At 42.0% G+C, this 8,007-nt stretch overlaps 1 long non-coding RNA gene across 1 annotated transcript; it reads left to right on the top strand.

Moving 5' to 3' along the window:
• Nucleotides 1-534: 534 nt before the first annotated feature.
• On the top strand, nt 535-2,037 carry LOC119400984 (uncharacterized). The gene is made up of 2 exons (XR_005185340.2): nt 535-744; nt 1,824-2,037. It is a non-coding gene; the product is annotated as an uncharacterized LOC119400984 (long non-coding RNA).
• The last annotated feature ends 5,970 nt before the right edge of the window (nt 2,038-8,007 follow it).

Below are 8,007 nucleotides of genomic sequence, written 5' to 3'. Positions count from 1 at the left end.
AACACAATGACGGTGCATAATAGCTAATGAGGCAAAGGCGGGATGCAATTATTAGAACAGGCCCAGACACACGCATTTGCCCTGATGTAATAAGAGTTATGTGAACTAATGAAGACTTTGCAAGGATTCGCATACGGCTGCTAGAAGTAAAATAAACTCTTCTTAATTACAACATTCCTTATCTTTCAGTAAGCTTTAAAAAAGCAAATAAAAGACTCACACGTACGTCATACCATGTAACGACTTCGCCCTTAATAGCAGTATCGTTCAACAGTTATTTATTGAATTTTATTAGATGAAATATTGTTACCCTTGTTTCTTTAACAGACAAGGGACGTTAGAATTTTTGCTTGCACATTTTTTTCCTCTGTAGCGTAATTCCTCTCCATCAGCTTTCTAGACCTCTCCTCTTAAGGTTAAACGCTTGCGTCTTGCACAATAAGCGAAAGAAATAACAAGGGGTGAAACTTCTCCATTGTACAAAAGTATAAAATCCCGCTATTGAAATGAAGCTTCTACTTTGCGATACTTCTGGGCGCAAAACCATGACAACCATTACAGCTTTTGTCATCTACATAACTTTGATGACATTTATGCTTTCTTGGAATCCCATTTATGTTCTTGCGGGTAATACTGCGGTTAGTCGCAAGCATAAGACACTCAGAGACCCTGGAGCAATCAATATTCCCCCGCGCCGCTTCTACGCAACGCCGCCAGGAAGACATCCTAGCATAAAACGCAAGGGTACGTATATTTCACAGCAAATCCGTATAAGCCGATCGCAAAAACTGTGGTGTGTACACGTTTACAAAAACTATCATCATCATCATCAACCAGCACGCGCTCTTTTAATTCTCTTTACAGTGAAGCGGTTTAACACATATATGTCCAGCGTCCTACTTCACTATTTCATTAGCTAACATCGCTATTTCTTTAGCTGATGACTAGCGCCACCTACAGCACATCAAGCAGGCCTCATTCTCAACGTGTGCGGGTCTAGACAATGCTTGCTTTTCATGCTGCCACGTGCCAACCGCTTTCTCCGGGAAAAAAAGCGTGCTTTGTATGAAAGACGTCATGGAGAGGAAGAAGTGTAATGTGCACATGAAATTGTGTGCACATGAAATGTTTCAAGGCTTACCACACCCACACATAGCGCACCTAATGCCCAGTGTCCTATGTGCATAGGACGGCTTGAAAAACAGTGTTGCGTTTACCTGGAAGTAAATAAAGAACTTGTGCTTTCTTTTCAGGGTAGAAAACTGCCAATTGACAACGCGAGGGCTAATTTGTCAGCTCGGAGCACGTGAACAGAGAATATTTCAATTGCGTTCTGCATGCGGAACTTATTTACACTATTAGTGTAGCAATATAGTGTCGCTATGTTAGCGCCAGCTAGGGGTAAGTTTTTGTGGTAGAGGTCACGTGAGGTCCGGACAGGGCTTTTAGGGGCGACTGTCAGTGCGCACGCTTTGACCAACCTGCTCAAAAAACGCTTCCGCGTTAAAAATAGCATCGGTTTCCGCCAAATCTCCCTTTTGCGGTGGGTATGTGGTTTGCTTAGATCTTAGATTGGGCATGTTGGTATAGCATAAGTGTAGATGGATAGCGCAACAATTCGAAGGAACACAGGAAATATTCACACACAACAAAAAGCTCTGTGTGAATCTTTGCTACGTGTCCCTTCGAACTGTTGCACGATCCATCTACAGTCACGCGATTTGTTTATTCCAGTATTCACGTATCAATTAGCCCAGCAAAAGTATTCCTTAAAAAACCTGGTTTTCACCCCTTCGTCTTTCTCATTTCACTTTTTTTTCCAGACTCAGGTTTTGGCAATGGCCCTTTCTCTAAGCGACCTCGCATGTAATGGGACTAAAACAGTTATTTCCAAGACGGCAAGCAGTATCTGGAGATAAACATGCAATCGATCCCTCATCATCAGTTCATTGTTATGTTATGCTGGAAATTGCTGTACTCGCCCTCTAGCGGCAAAGACGGCTACCACTACGTGGAAATAAAGATTGGTTCGCTAAATGTGTTGTCAGTGCTCAGTGGAACATTACTTTCAATCACACTATGGACATTTCATACATTCGTACATCCACGCGTCACAATGTAGGCCAACGAATTATGGTGCCCGCTCACTGAGGTTCTTTTTAAGTGAACAGGTTGAATCAATTAATGAAGCCTCCCTCGAATAGACACTGGATACTTCGTCCTCGTTACAGAATGACACTGTGTGGATCGAATCGTTGATTTTACGATACGGGACAGTACATGGTCAGTCTCTTCAGGGTGCTGAAAATTTAGGTCGTTCAAACCGTCACGCTCCCAGACACGTTCGCAACCCCAGCCCCCCGCAGCAGTACGTATCGTTATTTCAAGCTCAGCCTTGGATAAGAAGTCTAATTGATCGGCCCATCCAGATTGTAGCAGCAAATGTCTTTCTGGACTGATGGCTCTTCTATACAAAAATGATGTAAAAAAAATAACAAATGAAGTTTGAACCAACAAGACTACGCCGAAATTTACGTTTTTACGTGAACCCTATCCCAACTAAAACTTCCACGCGGACACTTTCCCGATATGACGGACTCGAATGCGAGTCCCTCATATGCAATAGAGATTGAAACGAACACGTATTAGAGAGAGAGGAAAAGGCCAACGAGGGAAAGGCAGGGAGGTTGACCAGAAGAGAAACATCCGGTTGCTGCCCTGCACTAGGGGGGAAGGGCAGTAAAGATGAAAAAATAAAGCGGAGAGAAAAGCAGTCTGGGAAAAACAGAAAGAAGGGGAAAGATGAAGAGCAAGAGTATAGTACAGTTTGTCCAATAGGCCACTGCCACGCCAACATTCAGCAAGGCCTTAATATATTTTCGGTCTCGTTTAGGTTGTGTGCACATAATAAAGGTGAAGTATTTTTGGGCGAACCGAACGCATTTGACAGTTCCTCTCCATCTCTCTGTTTATCTAGCCACCTGGGTCTGAGCGCTCGTATGGTCGTCTCCCTAACTACGGATATAACTAAACTGACAAAAGCGCCGCAAACGTTTCGTTACATTTATCAAAACTCGCCAGCGCAAATTATAATACCTGGCAATTGGCAAAAGGCAAATACAAGGCCGAAAGGCCACTGCCCCACAGCTTGTATTTTCATAATGAAGTGCTAACGTGGTCACAACAGGAATCTCCATCATGCATTTAATGATCTTTCATATCTTTCATGATCTTTCAACTCATCAATGAACACATTTTTTTCGGTTTCGCAGCATGAAGATACCATATATTAAACCACAAACCATCTACTTTTCCTCTGGAATCAGTATGAAAATGTGTCAAAGAAACAATGTATCAAAAAGGCACAGCATATCCACGGGTGAATGATGAAGAGCTTGGGCGAGGCTCCTAAAGCAATCATGGTTACACCGTGAAATCTTCAGTGGTTTCGCCCAGCAGTAATCAAAGCGATAGCCCACTACATCATCAAAGACGTGCGAAACACTATATATATATATATATATATATATATATATATATATATATATATATATATATATATATATATATAATATATATATATGCCATCTAGTGGCGATTCACACAAGCGCACTATTGCACACACTTCTATTGGACCAACGCCATCTAGGAAATGAGACTAGAAATGTTGATGACGACACAGATTGTGTACAGCGAAATCTAGAATATCATCACTCAACTGCAGTTTGTATGTACTTCTATGAGACAGCGCCGTTTATTATACTGTTCGGGAGATACTGCCGGTTACGCCTGACGCCGGACAAGGTTAGACTAAGAGGAGCTTCGCCCCTGAAAAGAGCGCAGCTTGCACTGAAGGCGCAATTCTGAGGGGACAGCAGAGCTGATGGGTACCTAGATAGTACTGGCTCTTACAATTTTGCTAAGGACTGCAGATTTTCGCTTTTTTTGCTTCCTGTATTCCTGTTTGTCTTCTCTCTGTTTCTGTGTACGTCTTTGCTGTCTCGAATCAGTTCTATCTCTTTCTTTCTGTCTTTCTCTCTCTCTCTCTCTATGTCTTTCTCTGTCTCGGTGTTTCTATCTCTCTTTCTTTATCTTCCATTTGTTTCTCTCTCTCTTTGTATTTCCCGCTTTCTCTTTCTTTACATTTCTTTCTCTCATGTCTCACTGTTTATCTGTTTCTTTGGTCCTCTCTCTTTTCCTTTCTGTATTTCAATCTCTCTATTTCTCTCTCCCTTTCTTTCTGTGCTAGGCTTCACTCTCTCCCCTCTTCCTTTCCCTCACACTAACCCTCACGTATTTTCTCTCACCCCCAGTTCTCTTTCCCAACCATTTGCTATACTATGCAAGACTATACTAGGCTTTGCTAGCGTCCCTGAATAGCCGAATGGTTGCGACACTCGTCTTCGGATCGTGGGTACGCGGGATGGAATCTCGCCTCGCGAATAAATAAACTTCTCTCTTTCTCCATATTTGTTTCTCTTGCTCTCTCTATCTGTACTCGTTGTCTCGCCCATGAAAGGTATTCTATCTCGCACCGGAGAAATCGGCGCACGTGTTCTGGGAGCGAAGAAGATGAAGAGGACAAAGAGAGCGTGGGCCCGTTCATAATGATAATTTTCTGGCCACGACAGACAGATTACGGGTGGCTTAAACAGCTGCGCTCTTAAAATAGGAAGGACATGTCACGACAATAACTTTATTTGAGTCCTGAGCAACTGAGATGTAGGGGAGCCGAAGCCCCCTACCGAAGCGTGTGATCTGTGCTTCTATCAGGGTCAGGCGCAGCACTTCTGGCCTCATTTCGCCGTCTACCAAAATTGTTCAGTGGCTTCCAAATCTTATATGTGCGACAAAAAGATCGATCTCGCGTCCATCACTTGCATGAAGATTGCCGTCGTTAAATTTCACTTCTGAAACTTTTTTTTCTCTTTTTCTCTTGCACAAGGGCAGTAAATTTTGCTAAAGTCATCGTCTGTGTTATGTGTCCCTTTAGTTCAACTTACGTTACGTATGGCAATATTCATACCTAATTCACACTAATGAGTAAGAATGCATGCATTGGTAATGTTAAATTTGCATCTGCATGACGTAAACGTTGTCAAAATCAACGCTTTCGTCGTTAGTGATACGCATATTCAGTTAGTGCACGTGCTCTGTTAGGCAAACACAAGGCAATAAAATTTCCTAGTGGTTATACGATCATTACGCCGCAGACCAATTTCTTCACTAGTGAGGCTATATATAGTGTAATGTTTAAATGCGTATTCTCATTAATAGGGATGCAGTACTAGTATCAACAATACGGTTACTAACGAGAATACGTTTAGCTCACAGAATGAACTTATTCTTTGAGGCAACTATATTAAATGGCACTTCTTAGCATAATGCTCAATCTATTACTCACGCCGGATTGTATGGCGTTAGTGGCTTTTTTACGTTAGTGGCGTTTACGGTGGCAGCTTTTAGTTTTGGATAACAATACGCCTATAATCTTGCAACTAGTTGGCACAGTGATCTTGTCAGCAGAGTATAAAATAAATGACATGATACACAGAGAAAGATTCTTGGTGTAAGTGAACGATGAGAGCTGGCACAAAGTATACCATTCCTGCGCATAATATTAATTTTTTTAGGCAACAATCAGATATGCATGACTACCGTTCACAGCATTTAAGATAACCACCCCCGTGCAATGGGAGGCCGTAGTGCTCACCATCGCCTCCCGCTGCCTCAGGTTCATAAGTTCGCACTTTAAAAAGAAGGTAATTAGATAGCTTGAACATACTCAGGATACTATGATATATGCGTAAAGCACGCCGACGTTGCAACATAGTTAATGAGACCCAGGTGGCCTACAGCAAAATGCAACAGATGCAGCCACACGGGTGTCTCAAATATTAGCGATTTTCATCTATGTCTCCTACTGTTATGATCTTCGTATGATCTATTCACAGGTATAGAAATGATATGCATAAAAGCCACAAGAAATAAAATGCACTCAAGTTAGTTAAGACGGTCACAGCACTTATCTACACCCACCGGCACAAGCTTGCGGCATGAGAAATTTTTGAGCAAGCTGTATCACCGCTTTGTCTAGGAACACGGCCTCTAATTAAATGTTGCAGCCTGTAGTAGCTCTTACGACCTATGCAATTCCGCGAAAGATTAGAAACGCTTTGCAATAACAGAGAAGAAAATCGCATTTTGATTGGATCCCACTTCTCGTAAGCTTTTGTTGCTGGGGGCACATTTATCGCGAGATAATTCAGGGAGACATAAGTCATACCATGTGACAACAACGTCACTAACAGTATCGTTGATCAAATGGTTAATTAACATACTTATGAATAATACATATATTGTATAACCGTATGATTTTTTTTTTTTTCAAGGCAGTGGGACACCAGTTTCTTAGCTTGTGCTTTTTCCCCCTTGTGTTATTCCTTGAAACTTATTTTTTCCTATTGTTAAACATTCGTGCATAAAAATGAAAGACAAGAAATTATCAAGGGATGGCGCATCTCTAATGTCTTATAAAAATATAAGATTTTGCTCCAGAAATAAACTTCCATCTTCATACCACACTGGTCGTGAATCATGACAACGATCATATCTTTTGTCGTTCTATTATTTTTCACGACACTTACCCATCATTGGAATAGAATCCGTGTTCTTGCCGGGAATCCTGCAGTAGTCGGAAGGTTAGAATAATTCGAAAAACAAGTGCATTAGTTGTCAATCTTCTCAGATAGCAGTATAAGCGACCGAGAACTACGGATATAATACGACGGGGTACGTACTTTACCACTCTCATGCCTCACGTGTATCGTGCGAGCCAACACTTTTACCGAATACGAAGTTATGTATATTTAAGATCCGCACGAGGGTCGCAAACTCAGCAAGTGGCAGAAAACGTTGTATATACATGCTACATACTGCATTTGCGTACGCTTTTGACTACATAACCAAAGAAATCAAAACAAGAGCACAAGTACGTCGGAAATTGGAAGCTTCAATAATTCTTGAACACAGGGTGTAGCTGCAACCAAAGATTTGAAGTGGTGTTGTCTTCTTCAAGGCTGCGACCTACATCCTTGAAGCCTTGAAGAAGACAAGTCTGCTCGTCGAAGCATTGGCTCCAGAGACACGCCCTGTTCAAGAATTTTTCGTAACCAATTTCTAGTTTTCGTCATTAATTGAAAGAAATCATACCCATCCACACACCATTCTAATTCTGCATAGTACTTTCAATCAGGCAAAATAGAGCGCCACGCTGGAGCTTATGTTTTTCTCCATATGTTTTTAAATTGATTTCATGTTATGATTCTCGCCAATTCCTGCCACGGTGTGCACAGGTGGCAGGCAGGTGCTAAAGAAGTTGTAGATGCGAATTTTACAGCAAAGCTCTTATGAAATCACACCAGGCGATTTGGTGGTGTATTTGTCCGCCGCCGCCGGTGTCCGTACCCGCTATTACTCAGAATGCAAAATATATATACAGGATAGAGCGGGATTCGAACAAGGCTCTCTGCATGACAGTCGAGTGTTCTATCATAGAATCACGCTGCTGCTTGAAAATCTTTCGTAAAATGGCCTGATATACTTGTCACGTCGTGTTGGGAACCGCGTTAACCTTTAATGCCTGAATTATGAAAGCACCGAAGACAAAAATTTGTTTTTCATTTTTCAGCTTTAAATAGCAACCTTAACCTTAATCGGCAGTTGTATTATCCAAAATGCAACTTTAATGCATGATTTTAGGTATGTCGCGAATTCGCGACAACCGGCACTTAAGCCAATATTAGCTCAATATATGGATATCTTCAGTGCAACGCAAGTATGGCATCCCAGCATCAATGAAGCTGACCTCTTCAGGGCGCCGTGACTTGGCGTCGTGATTGTTGTTAAATGCAAGTTTGACTTTATTGCCTCCTGCCAATCACGTGACATCGTGCCGGCCACCGTGTGGATTCTAGACTCCGCGGCCCAGTATAGCCGACTTCTTGG

Source organism: Rhipicephalus sanguineus, chromosome 7 (assembly GCF_013339695.2).
Source record: "Rhipicephalus sanguineus isolate Rsan-2018 chromosome 7, BIME_Rsan_1.4, whole genome shotgun sequence".
Taxonomy (NCBI): Eukaryota; Metazoa; Arthropoda; class Arachnida; order Ixodida; family Ixodidae; genus Rhipicephalus; species Rhipicephalus sanguineus.
Note: the sequence above shows the minus strand (reverse complement) of the source record. Positions and strands in the feature narration are given on the sequence as shown.